Here is a 15,369-nt window from a genome sequence, read left to right as displayed (position 1 = left end):
CTCTGCTTCCTGGCTTGTGATATGACTGGTTTGTTCTGCCACACACTCCTGGCATAATGTGCTGCCCTTGCTGAAGACTCAGGCCTTGGGGGACTTGATCTTGGACTGGAACCTCCAGAAACACAGGCCAAAGAGACCTTTTTTCTTTTTAAATTAGTTGCCTCATGTATTTTGTTATAGTAACAAAAAGCTGACTAATTTAACCACTATTTAAAAAACATTCTAATTGCAGTGTGGAAAAAAAGACTAGACCCCAGCTTCCATATTTTTTAAATATTCAGATGTCCATCAAGATTCAAAGTACAGATATACTGATTCTATAGTGACTATCAATGGGTTTCCTACCATGTTTGACACAGAACTTTGCCTATTGTAGGTATTTAGTAAACGTTGACTGATGTATACAGCAAAGCTCTTTTACTTGGCCTTTATGAGTTCTAGGTTCTATTCTAAATGCTTTTTATGTATTACTTTACTTATCACAAGTTTATACATTTGATAGTAGGATGGTTCATTTTATAGATTATTTGATTAGGCTATAGTTCCCAAGTATTTAATCAAAAACTATTCTAGGTGTTGTTGCACAAGTACATTGTAGGTGTTAACCACATCTACAAAGGAGATATGAATAACTAAAGGAGAGATTATCCTCAACAATGGGGTAAGCCTCATCCATTTAATTGACAATCTTTATAAACAAAACTGAGGTTGCTCTGAGAAAGAAGACATTCTTTCTCAAGACTGCAGTATCAGATACTGCCAGTCTATATATTCTGATTTGCTGGCTCCCACAAACACATAGGCCAATTCTTTGAAATAAATATACCCATTCTCATTCTCATTAATACTCTCACACACACCCCCATCTATATGTCTTCTATTGGTTCTGTTTCTCTGAAAAATTCTGATTACTATTATTGTTCGCACTTTATGTATTGAAGAAATATAAGAACAGAAGAGGGGTTTTTTTTGTATTTACATCATTTTTTTATTCCATTAAGTTTATTGGTACATTTTAGGTATACATTATTATTCCCAATCACATTCATGATTGGGAATTTGTACCTGTACATGATATATCTAGGTTCTTATTTTTCCCCATTCCCCTTTCTTCCCTTCCACCCCTCTACCCCTCCCTATTTACAAAAATTTTGTTTCCATTTTTTCTTTTCTCATATTTTTTCCTTCCCATCTTTCCTTTCCCCCACCCCCTTCCTACTTCCTTTCTCTTTTAGACCTTTCCTTCCTATTTTATATTATTTATTATACAGTTTGGTTCTTGTTTACTCTTGCAGTTTCTCACACCAGAGAAACTAAGACCAGAAAAGTTTAACTTGCTCAAAATCACTCTGCTAGTAAGTGGCAAGGCTAGGATTCACATCCAAGCAATCTGACTCTAAAGCGCATACTTTTTCATGATTACACCATAGCCACATTTAACTAGCTGAATTATAAACTATTAAACAATACAACTAGGAACGTTAGAAAATAACAGGTTTACTAAAATTCTAAAGTTTCAATTTTCATAGCATTGGTAATGGTTTGAACGCTCTAAGTTAAGCTAGAACTGGACCAAAATGTCAAGTACCAGTTTAGATTCCAGTTGTCTCCACAGTAAGTCAATATTAAAACAACTGATAAATTTTCTGCAAGATACTTTTCAATCATGCATAGTTCCTTAGAGGGTTTGGCTAAGGCTCACAAAGCTCTCGGGGACATGTTCATTTAAGCTGGGTAAATGTTTGGGCTTCATAAACTTTATTAACGTTGGTATAGTTCAGGCTCCAGGATTAGACCCATCTGAAAAGCAGAAGTCTGTGTAGCTCTGTGAAAATCTCCTTGCTGAGAATTCCTTTTCCCCTGCATATCTTTTAGAATGTAAACTGAAAGTTAGCTTTAAATATTTGTATAGCTTGTCTTAGTATAACCTAGCAACATTTTTTTCAAGTGCAATTACTCCTGAGAATAAAGCTACATAGAATAGGTTCAATGTAGTGTTTCTTTCTCATTGTGAACCTAATCACCATAAACATGTCCATCAATAATGTAGTAATTTAAAAAAATATGTAAAAGCCTGATTTTAAAAAATCTTTTTGATTCCAGCATGTATTTAGTGAATGCCCACTGTTTTGACTTTTTAAACCACAAAAAGTAGAGAAAGCAGTATAGCCAGTTCCCATGTGATATGGTTTATATCTACATATTCCCCCAAAGTCTCATGTACTCATAAGTTGGGCTTTTGAGAAGTGACTGGATCATGGGTGTGATACTGGATTAGTCCACTGATTAGGTTAGCCCAGTTCTGGGTGTGGATGATATATTTACTAAAGGGAAGGCCCACCCTGGGTGTGGGTAGCATCAGCCAATAGGCTTGTGGCCTGCTTGAAATAAGAAGGGAAAGAAAAAGGAAGGCTTTCTGCTTCCTGCCTACCATTCTATGGACTGTTTCTCCTCTGCCATGTCACCCTACATTGGAACCAGTCGACTATAGATTGAAACCTCTACGAATGTGAGTTAAAATAAACCTTGCCTCCTTTAACTTGTGTTAGGTGTTTTGTCCCAGAAATGTGAAAGTAACTATGACATCATGTACTCATCACTCAGTTTCAATGATTATCAAAAGAAAAATAAATTTATTTAATCTTTAACTTTTTCTTAGCTCGCAACCTCAATATAATCCAAACTTCATGGATTGTATTGAAGCAAATTCCAGACATCTTTGGTAAATCCTATGTGTGGATTATAAAAGAGAGGAACATAAAATTAGTAATAATTCCTTAGTATCAAATATCCAGTATTAAAATTTAGACAAGTGACCTTAAAAATAAGAGGGAAAAGGACAATAGGATGCAAATATAATCCAAGTGTCTAATATGGTAAATAGGTCTCTTAAAATACAAATTCTCTTTCTTTTCCTACACGCCAATTATTTATTGAAAAATAATTAGCTGCAGACACTTGGTTAAGTTTGGTTTTTCTTGTTTAAACTATTCATAAATTATTTTATATACTTTTTATTGCATTACAACAAGAGTCATATGATACCTAATTTTCTTTTTGTGTGGTTTGGATTGATCAGTGCTTTCTTATGTTGTTGGTCCATATATTACAAAGTTCTTTGGCACCTTTTCACATAATGGTGTTAACAGCTATAGATGACCACTGCCTCAATCTATTATTTCATTAGAGTTTTTTTAATTTACTTTTTCACTTTCTTTGGCTCTTATCCTTCTGTAAAATAAGGGGGAAAACCATATAAAGTATCTAATTCAGTACCTGAAACATATTTCTTAAGTCATAGGGAAAATCACTTTACAAAGTTTTACCAAATACAATAAGTCCTCAACTTATGAACGAGTTCTGTTCTGGGAGAACATTCATAAATCAGATTCATTCTTAAGTCCAACAAAGTGAGTTTTATACACCTTTGACACAAATATGCAATGTATATTGCTTTACAATTCCTATCAGTCCTCTCCACATCACCACTGATTTTCCTCTTGCTTCTGGACATCCTGGGCTCTGACTGAGCACTGTACTACTGTACACTATTGTACTGTACAGTAAGCACACAGCAGCACAACTCTGACAGTGTCCTGCAGACACGTGAGCTACTTCCCACAATTTGTTCACATCTATGAATGTTCATAATGTGAGGTTTGTCTGTATCTCTGAAAGGCTGCCAATTCTAATATTCTTATGTCAGGGACTTACCGTATCATCTTTGCAATGATCCTTTACTCACATTTGCCTAAAATAAAAAACACAACACAAAACAAAACTGCTCACATACATTCCTACTTATCAAAATATTCAAATGCCCAAAAACTACAGTAGAGGCTTTTTTTTTTTTTTTTTGGAACTGGGGATCAAACTTGGGACTTTGTGCTTGCAAGGCAGGCGCTGGAACCACTGAGCTAAGTCCCCGGGCCTATAGTATAGGCTTTTAAAACAGTTTCTTTTACCTAAAGAATGGGTAAAAAATTTTTGCCAGCTATTCCTTGGACAGAGGGTTAATGTCTAGAATATATAAAGAACTGAAAAAAAGTAGGCCCCACAAAAAAAGGCCCAATCAAAAAATGGGCAACTGAAATAAACGGAATAAATAAATAAATAAACAAATACAATAAATATACTCAGAAAGTATAAATGGCTAATGCATGAAAAAAATGTTTGACATCTCTGACCATTAGAAAAATGGAAACTATAACACTAAGATTCCATCTTACTAGAAAGAATGCTATCATCAAGAAATCAAATAATATGGGCTGGGGATTTAGCTCAGTGGTTCCACCGCCTGCCTCGCAAACTAAGGACTCGAGTTCGATCTCCGGTACCAAAAAAAAAAAAAAAAAAGAAATCAAATAATAACAAATGCTGAAGAGGCTGCAGGGGGGAAAAGGAACTCTTCTACATTGCTGGTGGAAATGTAAATTAGTACAATCATTATGGAAATCAGTATGAGATTCCTCAAATAACTAAAGCTAGAAATTCCATTTAACTCAGCCATTCCCCTTCTAGGTATCTTTCCAAAAGAGTTAAAGACATTGTATTACAGTGATACTGCATACCTATGTTTATAGCAGCATGATTCATAATAGCTAAATCTTAGAAACAGCCTATAAGTCCATCAACAGATGAAAAAAGAAAATGTGGTATTTATATACAGTGGAGTACTACTCTGCCACAAAGAAGGATAATTTGAGTCATTTGTAGGAAAATGGATGTATCTTGAGATTATAATGTTAAGTGAAATAAATCAAACACACAAACTTAAAAAGCACATGGTTAAATAAAGAGTAAAGTAAAGGATAATAGGAAATAGAGATACAGGTCTTTTGTAAAAGGGAAGGGGACCAAAAGATGGAGGGAGGAGAAAAGGGAGAGGAAGGGGATGAAAAAAGAATTAACATGTGCTATATACAGGTACCAAGTCCCCACAAGGAATGTATTCACTATGTACAGCAAACATATACTAAGAAAAGATAAAAAATTTTAAAAAGTCTCCTACCAGTTGTAAAATTTGAAATGATTAGGGTAATAATTTGAGGAAGAGGGAGTAGGTGGGTATAAAAAGAAGTAATAGATGACGTTTGCTTTACTTGTGACTCTAGCAGACCATAGAGTTCAATATCAATATTTTCTTCCTTCTTACAGCCTTTTTGGCACAAAGTGATGGACCTATTTTTTGAAGAAAACAAGCAGTTGGGCAGCCATTCTCCTTGTGGTCCTATCACTTCATACATAGTTAAAAGAGAAAAAAGAAAGAGAAGCTCTGAGCAGGTCCTAAATAAAGCACTAAATACTTTCAAAGAGTTCTTCTTTAGTTTTACAAGCAGTGCATTATCCTCTTTCCCCCTTAACTCACAAACCAAGCCGTGCTCTGAGACAAAGATGCTTATTTCATTCAACTTTCCATTCTGTGGTTTAGACAACTTCCCTACCTGGCCTCTTCATTGTTTATAAATATAAGAATAAAGTCATACCATAGCCCCGTTTCTATTACATATCACAATGGCTCTGAGATAGCTTCTCAGAAAATCACAGGCCTTAATAAATACCTGCTATGATGTGAGCCCCTACCAGCAGGTCATTTTATAAATATGCCATGCTTTATTTGCCTCCAACATGCTTCTAGTGCCATTTAGGCAAGATTTTAAAAATGTGCTGAACTAGGCACAGTGGTGCATCCTATAATTCCAGCTATTCACAAGGATCACAAACCCAGCCTGTGCAATTTTACGAGACCCTGTCTCAAAGAAAGAAAAAAACGTGTTACAGTGGCTTCATAACTAGTGGCCCCTTAACAACCAAGCACTTTGCAAGTGGCCCTTGCTAGAGTTTATCATGCTTAACTATGCACTAATAGCTCTGAGAATGTCAAGATTAGCAAGAAATTGTTAAAAATTCATGAATGGTTCATGACTTACAAGAGTTCTGATTTTCTCACCTTCCAGACTGAATGAAATTTTGAGAGATAATTCAAATTAACTGAAATTATTAATTTAATAATTTTTTTCTCTGCATTAAGATTAGGGAATCCAAGGTATGAACTGAACTGAACTTTGGATTAAACAGAAAGTACTAAGGACCATTTTTCTATTTGAATATACATACATATATATGTGTTGTATCGAGATGTTCCCCCAAAGCCTCATGAGGTCATTGGTGGGGCTTTTCAGAAGTGGCAGGATCTAGAGTGTGTGATACTAGGATTAAGGGTGTGATTGCTAAATTAGTCCACTGATTGGTTTGGCATAGTTCTGGGTAGGATTAAGGGTGCCCCAGCCTGGGTGTGAGTGCTACCTGCCCTTAGGGACACAATATAAAGGGACAGAAAGAATCTGTCACTTGCTTGCTTCTTGCTGCCTTCTGCCTGCCCTTCTTTTGCCATGGACTATTTCTCCTCTGTGATGCTCTTTAGCCATGGCACCTTGCCCTGGAGCCAGCCAACTATGAACTGAAACCTCTACAAACTGTGAGCCAAAATAAACTTTTCCTCCTTTAACTTTGGGTGTTGGGTATTTATCTTGGCAACAAGAAAAATAACCAAGACAATACATTATAATATATATATAATAAATATACATAATAAAGTGGGTGTATAATTTATGTTTTCCAAATAAGGAAATCGTCCACTCTTCATGGCTTAACTCAAATATCACTTTCCTATAAAACTATTCAATACCTCAGTTGAGGAGAATCAGTTTGAGTTTGAGGCCCACCTGGGCAACACAGTGAATTCAAGGCCAGACTGAACTAAACAGTGACACGCTGTCTCAGAACCCCTCCCCAAACAAACAAAAAACCAAAAAAGGAAAATAAAAGTGTTATCTAGTATTGCATCTTAATTTTTTAAAAATTAAGACATCACTAAATCATACTAATTTAATTTTAATGTTTTGTTTAAATACAGGCAGCTATTATGATATTTACACACTTATTAAACTAATAGAAAAGTGGAATCCTAACAGAGAAAAATACCAGAGAATATGCAACATGCAATTCCCCTGGTAAGATTCAATTTGGCAACCAAAAAGTCACACTACTTATCTTTCCCTTTGAGATTACAGAAAATTTGAAGAGATAAAACCCAGAAACATGTTAATCTCTTTTTCTTTCTTTTTTAAAAAATCTTAAATCAGGGTTCATTCATTCCACTAATCATTATTCGGGATTTACTACATGTTAGTTTTCAAGGACATATTTGTGGTAAAGACCTAATGATCCCTAACTTTCTGGCATTTATATCCTAGACAGGTATTAGACAATAAATTTCACAAATAATTTTTACACAAATAATTTTTAATTCTAATTGTGATAAGTGCTATGGAGAAGTAGAGAATGATAGGTTAGTATACAACAGGAGGTACCTGACTCAGTTTAGGAAAAAAGCCTTGAGTAGAACTTTAGTTTCTCCTGCTTCTCAACCACAGTGTCACTAAATCCTGTGGATCCTGCTTCCTAAGTATCTGTCTATTCAACCCTCTTCCCTTAACTCTGATTTTTTGGGGGGGCCGTACTGGGGATCAAACTCGGGACCTTCTGCTTGTGAGGCAGGTGGCAGAACCACTGAGATAAACCCCCAGCTTCCCTTAACTCTTCTAACATTGCCTCAACTCAAGATCAGAATAATCTCTTGCCTGGATTAACTAATCTTCTTGCTTCCAAATCTTATTTCCCCTATCCATCTTCTGTAACAGGAACAGAATGATCTTTCCAAAAGGGAAATAAAAGCATATCATTTCTACAAAACTGTTTACTTTATATTTCTGATACTCATACAGTCTGGCACAGAATAAATGTTTATCAAGATGTTTTCTAATCTGGATTGCTTAAAAATCCCTCAATGGTTTCCCACTGATTATAGCATAAAGTTCAAGTTTTTTTACTATGTGGCTTTGTCTCTTCAAAGACTTACTTCTTAACACACTAAACTGCTTAAAGGTTTGTTCTCTGCTGTTTTCTCAATTTTCTTAGCCTTTATGTCTTTGTATGTGAAGTTCCCAATAACAGGCATGACATTTTCACCTCCTTCTCATTCTTATTTCTCAACTCAAATGTTACCTATACTGAGAAGTCTTCCCTGATCTCTTTGGACAACTAGTTAAGTACTTCTTCCTGAGCTTTCATTTTTCATCAGCAAAATCTCTATTATAGTATTTGACTATCAATGTAATTAATATTTGCATGTTTGCCTCCTTATATTGTGAACACCTTGAAATCAAGGGTTATGTCTTTTTCATCTCTACATTTTCATCAGGCATAGTGTAAGGGCTGTGTCTTTTTATGGATAAATGAATAAATGAACACTAAACTGGGTCTTTTACATATTCATATCTTTAATTCACAGGGGATTAAGCATGTTTATAAAATTCCTGATTTTGTGATTAAAATGAAATCAGCAAATAATTAAGCAATTTTATTGGGATGGTGAGCAAACAATAATTTATATATATGTTAATAATATTGATGTGCCAAGATTTTTTTAATAATTCATACTTATGCCTCAAGGGAACAGCTGTTATACTTCTTTGAATTTTTATAACCTTTAAAAAATAAACATTTTATTAACCAACATTTGTGGAACACTACATGGAAGACAGTGTTTTAACGCTGTCAATGTATTAATTAATCAAGTTACCACAACAACCCTACAAAGTAAACTATGTTATTCTCTTTTTTTTCAGATAAGAAAACTGAGGCTCAGAGATACAGGAATTTGTTTAAGATCATACCGCTTGCAAAACAGAGTTACAATTTGATCACAGATAGTCTGGCTCCACTACTATGACATAGTGGGTATGACGTTAGTTTAAATTATGTATGCAAAACTTTATAAAAACAATTAGCAAGTACAATTCTACAGAGTCCTGCATTAATGATAAGTCAGTAAACTCTGACATCTGCCTTATTTCCTGGGCAATAGTTCAAGGCAATTACAACTCACAAGTGTTCTGTGATGTACTCACAGTTGGAATAAAGATGGGCTCATGAACTCATCTGTACAAGACAATGTCTTACCACAGTGAATCATCTGCTTAAGTTCTAAAGGAAAGCACTTCTCAGTACAGCCTTCTGACACCATTCAAAGTCTTTTGTGTTTCTGAGTGCAAGAAAAGCCCTAGTAAAGCCTGGGCAATTAAAACCACTTTGCTCACTGCTCTTTTGATTCACCGGGCCCACGGGCAGGTGCTAATGAATGAAAATGAATGTCATTTCTGTCAGTGGCAGGGAAAAGGAGATCTGTAGCTTACAAAAAAGATAATTTTTCTTATAATCAGATTAAATATGACACATACTCATATGTGTAATATAAAGACTAAGTATTCCTTGGGTTTTTAATCAAAATGCACAGAGTAAATTAGACCTTTCTGCTTAATTTCTGACTCTGGAAGGTCACAGAAATACATCAGCAAAAAATGAAGCAGTCACTATTTCTCTCTTTTCTGATACTTAGTAAAACAGTAGCTATAACAAGGCTTAAAACTGCAAGTAACATCTACAAATTAACTAATTTCTATTCCAGAAAGCTTTACTCAAAAGCTGGGAAGCTAGTGCCTAAACAAGTGCACTGGAATGGCTCTGTAAATTAATATATGGTACAAAGAGATCAGGAATCAGAATACCTTAGTTGTAATTCCAATATCCCTCTATACCTCTTTGTCTCAGTTTCTTAATTAAGCAGTGGATATAATACTTATCTGCCTGTCTGATTCATGTGCAAGTAAAAGAACACATTTCCCAAAGATATCATTTAATAGTAATCCCAACTAGCCAGGGCCAGGGCCTATGTAAGCTCACAAGAAGCAGATGGCGTCTAAACACTGGGTGAGGGTGTGAGAGATTGCAAAGTGAGGAGCAGTATTGTTATTCAGGAATACAAATGATGCTGCCCTATTACCCTGAGAGCTACTTGGTTGTTTGTATTAGAGAGGTCACCTTAAGCTTCTAGGAGCAGCTGAGTAAGCTGGAGGACCCTTCTTGCTGCCATCTGCTCCCCTCCCAGACTCCTCTAGCAAATCAAGAGGTTTTCCTTGTATTAGCCTCTGAAGAACAGCCACAGCCCTTAACATCAGCATCAGCTTTAGGAGGCAGTGGTCTCTGTTCTCTGTGCAAGCAACCATAGTTAAAAAAAAAACAAAACCTTCCCAAGCTCATGTATTCACTGATACAGAAAATGTAGTTTGCCAGTATTGTTTTACCTAGAATTCTATAAGGGAAATTAGGAGTATGTTTTAAAGGATTAAGTTTTTTCCCATTATTTTAGAAATATTTTATATGGAAAAAAAGACAAAATGGGAGAATTTGCCAGAAAAATTCATCTAAAAAGTTTGGGAATTAATCTAACATCCATAAAACACAATACTTTAAAAATAATTTCAATTTCCTGGTAACCACTCTGTAGTTCCTAAGATTTATAAAACAGCTGGGGATTTAGCTCAGTGGTTCCATCGGCTGCCTTGCAAGTGCAAGGTCCCGAGTTCGATCCCCAGTACCCAAAAAAACCCCCAAAACAAACCAACAACAACAAAAAAAGATTTATAAAATGTTATCTTGTATATGGGTGGATAATCAATCTATTCAGAACTGCCAATCAGATACCTCCTCCTTAGTTTACCAGTGTGAACATACCACACTCTTCCAGCAGTTCTCTGCAGAAATGGTGTGCACATATATAAGGTACATATGTTGCCAAACTGGATGTTACAGGCCTATACTATCAACTGGGTTCTTAATTCAAATAGAGAAAAGGGAAACATATAATTGTAAAGTTATTTCAGAAACTACTCTGTTCCATTCAGTAGCCTATATCAGTGAGGTAGGAGGGAATATAAATGAACACTTTTCAAAAGGAAAAGGATATACATAGCTATTTTTGATCAATCACACTGATCAAATGTTTAATTTTGAGACTTCAGATAGTATTCAGATTTACTTGAAAGCATTAAAAATTACCAAGATATAGTTTTCTAGGAAGAAAGCTTCTTGGCTACTTCTCTGAGACTGAGTACACTGAATCAAAACATTAGAATATATTGGGATTATGTTTAAATATGTTTATATTTTATGCATATATAATCTATTTCTATTTCATGTATTTAGAATAGTATCTGGCATAATATAGTACTCAAAAAATACTATGTTAGTGTTCCAACTATAACTCTAGTTGGCTCCCTTATTCTAATATGTAAAGACTTCATTTCAAGCAGAGCCTAACCTCAAATGATCTCAAGAAAAAACACAATGCATAAATATAGAACATGAACTGTAATCAAATTCTTGTAGTAATTGAAAGACTGATTTTCAGGCAATCTAAAGCCTTGTGTTTTCTAAATTCCATAACATTTTATTTCAACATGGCCTTTTTAATATGGAGATGAGTGCATATTCCACATAACACCCTTTATTTAAAGGTTTCATATACTAGTAATAAGCCCATTCCTAACATTTACAGCATTTTGGTCAAAGCCTCATATTACCCTCTAGCTCTGTTCTTTTGTTCTATCTTGCAACTTGACCTGTGCGGGGTAGCAAGAATGTCAAAACAAATTCAATTAGGACAATGCTTTTCATTCTGTTTGGAAACTGAAGCGAAACAATTTTTTCCACATTCTTCAGTAACCTGATTCCATATAAACATCAATCAGATAGAAGACATTCTTATTAAGTCTTCACTCAAGGTTCTAAATGCACTTTGGATCTAAGGAGCAGTTCTTCATAGGAAAAATCTCTAGTGTCAGCAAGTCCTTTGAATCAAAATTATATTACTGTACAATTCCGTTGATTGGCCAGCATCTCCTTATGTTCTTATGTGACTTAACTCCAAAGGCAGTGAACAAAATTGCTACACAGAATAGTCCTCAAGTATATTATTTCTTTAGAAAGATTCCCTGAACACCTTTAGAAAATCTGGGCCTGTGTGGTAGCCTATAATCCTAGCGCTCTGGAATTCAAAGCCAGCCTGGGCTACATAGTGAGATCCTGTCTCAAAAATCTCTAGCTCCCAAAAAAGAAAATCTGACTTGTGAATTATATATTTATGGGTTCTCATGCCCTGTGTGCTATAATTTATTTTTCTTTCCTTTCATCCGAGTTTAAATTTGTTTATAAAAATCATGATCTAAGCTAAAGTGTAACTTACTCTGGCCTGATGTCAAAATTAAAGCAGACCAGGGCTCCAAAATTATACAGCCATTAAAGAAAAAAAAAAGAAATTTCTTCTGTTAGTAGACTTGCTTACTGGAGAGTCTGTAGGAGAAACAAATAGATTAGGTAAAGATTTCACCCAATAATCCACTTTTGGATTCAAGAGTTCCCCTGTGGTTTATGAAGGAGCTCTCAAGACCAAGAATGCAGGGGAAAAGGTCTCTGGGATATTTTTTCAGGCAAGAATTTGCGGAATTCTGGGGTTAAATGGAAATACTCTTACCTGAGAAGCAGAATAAAAACCTATAGTTCATGTAATCAAGAGCCAAAGAAATTTCTTTGGCTCATAGTTCTAGGACTATACAATAGAATTCCAGTTTCTGTACCAAAAAATTATGTGAGGTAAAGTGTGTGATCTTTTCTCATGCAAAATTGGTGGGAGAAAAAGAACTAGGGTATTATCCATGGAAGTAGTGCTAAAGTTTAATAATAATTTGAGAAAATGAATATCAAAAGAGATCAGCAGGGCTAGAGCTCTTTTTTATTGTGGTACAGTGAACTTTTTCTCTTATGTTTTGGTTTTCAACCTCAATATGAATATACTATTCCAACAGCAATTCCAAAAGACAGTATCATTTATTCATTAAACATCATTTAAGCCCTTACTGTTTGTTACATACTAGTCTGAGAAGTGTCTACTGAGAGAAACAGACAAAACCTTTATAATCAAGGGAGTAAATCTTATGACAAAATCAGCAATTTATAGGTATTATAAGAACACAGAGCAGGAACATCTAGTCAAAACTAAAGGGATGATGTTTAGGGAAGATTTCTAGGCAGTAGCAATATTTGAGTTTGTTAATTAACTAATTAATTAATGGTATTAAAGATTGAACCCAGGCCTTCTGCATGGTAAACAAGTGCTCTTCCATTTGAAAAGTGAATAGAAAGGAGGTAGGCAGCTAAGATCTACATTATTTGACATGCAGTATGAAAAGTATTATATAGTAAGATAAAACAGAAATGAAATATATATATATTGTATACTAAATGAAAATGTATACTAAAAGAAAACCAGAAAAGGCTACCCTGAGGTGGGAAAACTAGGAAGAGGATTATATGTCAAAAGGATACAGCACTGAGAAAAACAGTATAGGATAGTGACTGTAAGAGTTTCCTATTATCACTATAAAAATTACCACAAAATTAGTGGCTTAAAAAAACACAAATTTATTATCTTTTTTTTATTCATGAGATATTTATTAAAATAACACATTTAGGGAAAAAATCAATACAATGTATACATCATTACTGAAGACTGTATACCATCATACAAAGAAGGATTTTATTTTGGGAAACTGATTTCTAATTTATGGCAAGTTTTACTTTCAGAAATAAATCCACAGAACAAAACAATCTAATTCAACCTTAAAGGATGGCACGCTGAGCAAGGAATGTTCTTATTCTTTGTAGGAGTTCCTTCTTTACACTGTCAGGTACCAGGGCTCTGGCTTTTGGAGTGATTTCAGCCACCAAGTCATCAACAGTAACGTGTTCTAGTCCTTTTTCTTTAATTACCTTTACAGTGTGCCTTCAACTGATCCTTCCAGTCACATTCAATTAATTTAGCTCGCAGCAACTCTTTGAGGCGTTCTCTTTCTCCAGTTTCTATTAACTTTTGGTTAATCGCTGCTCTCATCTACGCATCTTTGTTCATCTTGCTAACTGCATTCTTTGGCTGCCTGGACTTAGACCCTCAGTAGCTCGGGCACCTAAGCACACAGAAAGCTAGAACACGTATTTTTCCAAATTTATTATCTTATAGTTGTGAAAGTCAGAAGTCCAAAATGGGTCTCACTGGCCTACAATCAAAGTGTTGGCAAGGCTCCATTCTTTCTGGAGGATCTAGGGGAAATTTTGTTTCCTTGCTTTCTCCAGTTTATAGAGGTTGCCTGTATTCACCTTGGCTTGTGGCCCCATTCTCCATCTTCAATGCCAGCAATGTCTATATCTCACATTCTATCAATCTGACACTGAATATCCTACTTCCCTCTTTCACTTATAAGAATTCATGTGGTTGTATTGGGCCTATCCAGATAATCCAGGAAAATCTCTCCATTTCAAGGCCAATTCATCGGTAAATTTAATTCCCCATGCCAACTTAATTCCCCTTTGTTATATAACTTAACACATTCATAACCACATTCTGATGATTATGACATGGGTCATCTGTGGAGAACTATTATTCTGCCCAACATAATCATTAAGAGTACACATGCTAGAGTAATGCTACCTAGATTCATGTTCTAGCATCTTTACAATTAGTTGTATGACACTGTGGGACAAATTATAGAACATCTCTATATTTTGATATCTTTATTTGTAAAACAGTATAATAATAGTAACTACTTCATTTTGTTGTGGTAAGGAATACATGAGTTCATATGTGTATAAGTAAAGGGAGATCTTTTTACATGAGACTTTCACTTTTAATTAAATATTTAACTGTGTTCCCCTGTTTCTAAGTTAAAAATGATTCCTGGGCTGGGGACGTAGAACCACAGTACAGCATTTGCCTAATAATGTTTTGAGGCCCTAGGTTTGATCCCTAGTACCAGAAAAAAATGAAGAAAGAAAGAAAAATGACTCCTGACTTGTAAGAACTCAAAGAGTTATAAATACCTTGTTGGAAGTCATATCTTTGGGATTCCCTGAGTGTGGTAATTCTTGTAACTTAGCATGACCCTGCAGGGACCCTGGACATTATGCCTATGGAGTTGATACTAAGAGATACTTTCTTCTGTGGTACAAGAGGCTTTTAGGCTTTTAGGGTAACTCCTAAATTCATCCAATGTGTACCTCTATTTCTTTGTACCTGAGCCTGAGCATCACCTGGGGAAATGGAAGAAAAAATAGCTCCAAAACAACTATAGAGATAGTTTTGTGAATTGATACAGGGTCTTACTGAAGAATAATGTCTGATGCTGTTTTGCTGGCAAGGTTTTGCTCCTGTCCCTATATACTTTTGACAAGACTCGTGCTAAGTGTGATCTATTAGAGTCTTATTAGTCTGAATGTTTAACTGAACCTAAGAAGACAGCCCTGTGGGTGTAGCAAGGTGTAAAGCTCTTAAAAAGGTATAGTTACATGATATGTGCTATCTTGTTAGCTATTATCATTACATATAAACAGTTTAGAATAATGACTAACACAGTTCTA

The 15,369-nt window shown here is 35.1% G+C and overlaps 1 protein-coding gene and 1 pseudogene across 1 annotated transcript in view; both read right to left on the bottom strand.

Annotated features, from left to right (window-relative positions):
• Zswim5 (zinc finger SWIM-type containing 5) overlaps positions 1–15,369 on the bottom strand; it is a 210,024-nt gene that overhangs the window by 80,018 nt on the left and 114,637 nt on the right. The window lies entirely within an intron of this gene.
• Positions 6,906–13,870, bottom strand: LOC106008507 (transcription and mRNA export factor ENY2 pseudogene; annotated as a pseudogene).

This window comes from Heterocephalus glaber, unplaced genomic scaffold, assembly GCF_053883595.1.
Source record: "Heterocephalus glaber isolate CG9 unplaced genomic scaffold, H.glaber_assembly_v1.0 deba00001451, whole genome shotgun sequence".
Taxonomy (NCBI): Eukaryota; Metazoa; Chordata; class Mammalia; order Rodentia; family Bathyergidae; genus Heterocephalus; species Heterocephalus glaber.
This window is presented reverse-complemented; position numbering and strand designations above follow the sequence as displayed.